At 42.8% G+C, this 5,383-nt stretch overlaps 1 long non-coding RNA gene across 1 annotated transcript; it reads right to left on the bottom strand.

The window, feature by feature from the left end:
- Positions 1–223: 223 nt before the first annotated feature.
- On the bottom strand, positions 224–2,466 carry LOC136626897 (uncharacterized). The gene is made up of 2 exons (XR_010792709.1): positions 2,406–2,466; positions 224–518 (listed from the first exon to the last, which is right to left on the bottom strand). It is a non-coding gene; the product is annotated as an uncharacterized lncRNA (long non-coding RNA).
- Between the last annotated feature and the right edge of the window lie 2,917 nt (positions 2,467–5,383).

Genomic DNA, 5,383 nt, shown 5'->3' with positions numbered 1-5,383 from the left:
TTCACAGAGTGGAGACAAACCTGATTCCAACAGCATTACATTTGTTGAGATTATTGCAGATATTAGTGTACAGCCAGCCCTTGTACCAGCAAACTTACATCTCATGCAAGCTTGGGCTACACATTAGTGACATTACAGTGAAGCCTTCACCAGGAATTTCCTTCAATAAGACTCCATCAGTCAGACAAATAATGGACTTCAACTCGACAAAGAAATTTAGAGATTGCTGCATTTTATTTCCAAGTAGTAGAAAAGTATTAGTTTAGTTTCTAGTAGAGAAGAAAGGCGGTTCTTCTACCACCCAGAGAGAATGAGTCCTGGAGAAGGACAGCATAGAAGGCCAAACTGCTGAGGAGACTCCATGGAACAAGACCATTATTCAGGAGGACGGCTCGTCAGGGACATCCTCACATCATCCAGAAAGGGACTCCTTTCTTATCAGAAACCAGACACTGGAGGATCCACAGAAGATTTTACCAACTCTGTTCCAGCTGTGATAGAGTCACCCAGAGAAGAACCTGGAGCATTAGAGAAAAGGATCAGTATTGTGTAACTTCACTAGGTCATTAAAGCAGCAGAGATGTTGAGCTCAGGGATGTGTATTGTAATTTTCTAGTTAGGGCTAACCCACAAAAGAGTAAGAAAAAACAACCTATACATACACATTAAGGTAGCATTACACAATCATGCCATTTATACTACACATAATGAAAAGAATTTTAACATTTGTGTGCAGGAAAACTAAAAGTGACCTTAACCATGCATTGCAGAAATGTTAGCAGTTTCCTACCACAAATTAGCCTGAGGAAAATACATTCTACAAAAAAGAAAAGTGCAAGTTAACCTTTGTGGATGTAGAGCCTGCAGCATGTTGATTTATTCTGTGGAGGATTTCATTTCTACAAAAGGTGAGGCTATGACAAATATGCACGATTGTCTAACCATCTGAACAAAAGTTATGATCATCTACCACCAATCAGGATATGAATGATACAATTGGGACACTAATGGGGAGTGGTTTATACATGTAGTCAACCATCTACTTGTGCCTGCTGGTGTCCTCCTGGTATTGTGTGGCAGATGCTTTGTTATTTCTGGTTGTTGCCCCTTCTATGAGATGCATCAGTGCTCAGTCTACCTATTGAAGGGCCAGTGTCTGCACCCCACTTTCCCTTCTCTAGTATATCCCAGTCATTCCTGGATTATGTAAAACACTTCCTCCCACTGAATGTTGCCTAGTGTTCCATATGAAGGAGTTTGACCTCTGCTTTTTACTTACTTTTGACCCATGTCTGTATACTTAGCTTTCCATACTTCAGCCTGTTTCTGAAGTGATGATTTTGTGCCAACCCCAACCCAGTTTACCAGAGTGCATGACATTGGACTGCCCTAGACTGCCTGTTCCTCCGATACCATGCTTAGTGCCTTTTAGCCCACCTGGAGCAAACATCACTGCACTAACCCCTGGGCAAGTCACCTGGGTGTTCCCTGCAGCCAAGAACAGATCCCTCAAAGAGGTGAAAACCAGGATCCCTCAAAGCAGCCAAAACCAAGTCAGCAACAGAGGGTCCACAACTGCTGTATTACAAATATATAACTGGATCAAGGTTTTCTGGTGTATGTGTTTAGAAATTTGTGATAGAATGACACAAATATTGCTAGTAGGTTGAGATTATACATCAGTCAATAACTGCCTGGGATAAATGGCAGTACACTGATAAAGGTCCATACTGTTAAAGCAATCACTGAATTTAAGTAATACGCAAGGGTTGTTATAGCCTTATCAGGTATGCCCAATTATATATAGAAGGTGCATAAGAGAAGATTACAATGAAAAAGAAGTAAGTGATGTTTCCAAGCCCATCTGTTTTATTGTTGAAAAGCAAGAGGTTATATTCATTTGACAACCCCCATAACAATTCAGTTTACATTGTGTGATACTTCTGTTTTAAGGCCCATTTACACACAATGATTATTGCTCAAAAGCGAGCATTTGAACAATTGTTGTATGTAGATGCTCCCATCTTCCACTGTTAGGCTAAATAATGATTTTTAGGGGAGCATTAAATCTATTCTGCCAGAGAGAAGATACAGACCAAATGCTGTGTGTGGTGCTGTATTCACAGGAGTGCTGATTACATTGTATTCAGCTTGCAGCCCCACAGGAGAACAAAGAAACTAAGTGCAGAGAACACCACCTGCTGTTCTCTGCATACAGCTCCCTGAGCTCGTTAACATGCAAATTAAGGTGATAAGCTGCTAATGAACACTAGCAGTATATATAAAACAAATCTTTAGAATGATTCTTTGCCCCTTTACCACATTAGGACCCCGTCACCTGCTGCAAGTATGTGAACTCTAATGAATACACCAAAGCTATCCTGTGATTACAAGACAGTCATTACCTTATTGATGGTCCGGAACCTCCTTTGTTTTTTCACTGGGTGGAGCATCACTGACAGGTCCTACAATGGAAAAAAAAAAAAAAAAAGTCATTAGTCTGAACTTCATTAATAATTACAAGGCCTCAGAAAGTTTAGGACATTTATCTTCAATGTTCACACTGACAGTGCCACGGCTGGGAGAGTAGAGTGACAAGAGGTGCTAGCAGCAGAGATAGGAGCCCTGTGGTGTTAGGGTTTGGTTTGTGTGGGGAGAACAGCTGGAATCTGGGGACGTGACATGCTGTGTGCAGGGAGCAGCCAATTCACTCTTGGGGGCGTTCACTGCCTCCTCTCCTATAACACAACCCATGTCTCCACCCTTTCTTCCAGTGAAGAGAAGATGCACCAGTACCCACTGATTCCTAGAACAGATAACACTACCATTCCATGACAAAAGATATCCCTATACTTTAGTGAATAAAAGTATAAAGGGATTGTCCAATTTCTATTAGATTTTAACGCATGGAGAGCATAAAATATTTTTTGCTGACCTCTTCTGACTCTCCGTAGGTTTCAGTCAGCTTCCATGTGGGTCATTACTGGGTGCTGCAGATAAAATGCTAAAATGAGTTTTGGAATTTAACACTGAGCTCTGTGATTGGCTGCAGTAGCTTGTGGTTTCCTGTCTACAGGCTGACCACCCCATTATTGCAGCATCTGAGCAGGATGCGCCAAAGTGGGGAAGACTACAGAGAAAAGGGTGGCTCTGCAATCTCTCATGGCAATGGCACCAAAGGTGCCTTACTTGGTCACTGCACAGTGGCAAGAGGGTTTCAGCAGTCTGTAAATACTAAACAGTGGATTTGTCATGTGACGCCAGTATCTCCAAGTTAAAGGTTACTCAAATGAACTCGCACAGTCTTAGTTATCTGTAGATTACTCGGGGGGGGGGGGGGGAAGAGGGTTGAGAGTGTTTTCCAACGTATAGCACCTTCTGTACCTCCTAGGATCACATAGCTAAGTGTTACAGAGCTAGTGATTGGATGACTACCCTGTAGGACCCTGGCCCACTACATTACCATGTCATGACCAGGGAAATCAGAGCTGGGAGATCAGTAGGGCATATTTTATTATTTTCTGGCATGATCAGCATACAGTAGAGGAAAAAAATAATAAAATATATCACACCCACCAACAATCCCTTTAATAACCGTGCCCACAAACATGAAGCCTTGTAGGAAAAATACCCCAAGTGTAGCTTCATTAGTAAGAGTGCCCCCTTCAGCAAAAATGCCCCCAGATATGTCCTGCTATTAACGATGCCCTTGAGGATGGCCCCTCACCCTAGTAGGTTCTTTGGCTACCTGGTTTTTCTCCAAGCGTGAGCCTCATGTTACCACGCTCAGTCACCCAACCCTGATGAGTCAGTGCAAGAATCCTCATCTCCGTCTGCAACATGGTCTGAACACAGGAGAGGTCAGCCTCTTATGCTGATGGGTTAGGCGACTGAGCATGGCAACAGGAATTTAAACACTCACGAAAGCTCAGCTGCCTAACCCGGCAGCAGAGCCCAAACTCTCCAGTGCTCAGGTCACACTGCAGTCAGACAAGGAGTCGGGCTGTCATGCAGTAGTGTTAACCCTTTCCAATCAAATTTTGAATTCAGGCACTCTTTACTGTTTTTACAATGGTGCCATCTGCACCAGAGAGGCTCTGACAGTGGAGTGGCTGGCAATAGATGGTAAAAATACCCCGTTTGACGTCTTCTGACATTGGAGCTGTACAAGCTTCAAATCAGAATGTAGGAAGATGTCAGACAGCGGTTTGGAAAAGGTTAAGGGACTACATTAAGGTAATTTGAAATATTTGCTGCTAGCAACACTCGCTGGGTGTGGATGTCACACCTGACTTATTAATGTGGCGAGGGGAAGGCTTGTAGGACCCCCCTGGCTTAGGAGAAAGGCATTGCAATCGCAACCTATAGCTACTCCAGGGATAACCATGTGATGGGAGACTCATCCAATAAAAACAATCATAGTCAGTGTCACCATTCCATCACAGCCAGATACAAGGCCAACTTTACTTTAGGCACCCACAGAACCACTTATAAATTCCTAAATTCATGTAAAGAGAGTATGGTCCAAAGTCACAACCCCTCAGACTTACCAGGTGCTTCTACGGCATCTTCTGCTGATGGAGCCCCAGTTTCCACTGTAGGAGTCGGATTCTCTGTGGATAAATCTTCGGTGCCCACTGGAGCATCCTTTGATGAGGAATCACAGGCAACTGGTGGGGAATCAGTCACTTTGGATGAAGCCTCATTCTGTGTAGCTGGAACCTCAGTATCCTTGGGAAGGCCATCATTCTCAGTAGATAGAGGCTTCTTATCCTCAGGTGGAGCCTCAGTGTCTACATTTGCATTTCCAGTGGCCTCTGATGGAGCCTCATTTCCTGCAGTTGCAGATTTAGTGTCCTCTGTAGGAGCATTAGTGCCCTCTGATGCAACCTCCTTTTCAGTGGATGGAGCTCCAGTATCTGCTCGCAGAGTCTCTGGTGCTGGAGTTCCCTCACTAGCCATATCTGGTGAACCTGCAGGTACTGAAGTATTGCCAACTGCAACCTGAGCTTCCACACAAGAGGCCATTGCTTTAAAAGGAAAAAAATCCTGTGAGTAAGCGGTCAGTAATGAAATCATGAATAGCTGTTAAACTTTATATGAAAGTCATCTATGATTTTAGGGTATGATCATACATTACAAACATACTACAGAAAATCTACTGCATTTTACCCCTTCAAGGCAGTGAGAAATACACACCCCTCCAAAGCTGCTTTAAAGTTCTTCTTTTTTTAAACACATTCTTAAAAATCTGAAGAGTTAATGCTGTATTTAAGTTTTACTTTACTTTTTTTGGTATTGTATGTTTAAAAATAATCCCAATGAAGTAGATTATAGACATTTAGCCATTTATTTTGTAGGTTATAAATAGTCTTAGCGCTGA

The sequence above is a fragment of the Eleutherodactylus coqui genome, chromosome 5 (genome assembly GCF_035609145.1).
Source record: "Eleutherodactylus coqui strain aEleCoq1 chromosome 5, aEleCoq1.hap1, whole genome shotgun sequence".
Classification (NCBI taxonomy): domain Eukaryota; kingdom Metazoa; phylum Chordata; class Amphibia; order Anura; family Eleutherodactylidae; genus Eleutherodactylus; species Eleutherodactylus coqui.
This window is presented reverse-complemented; position numbering and strand designations above follow the sequence as displayed.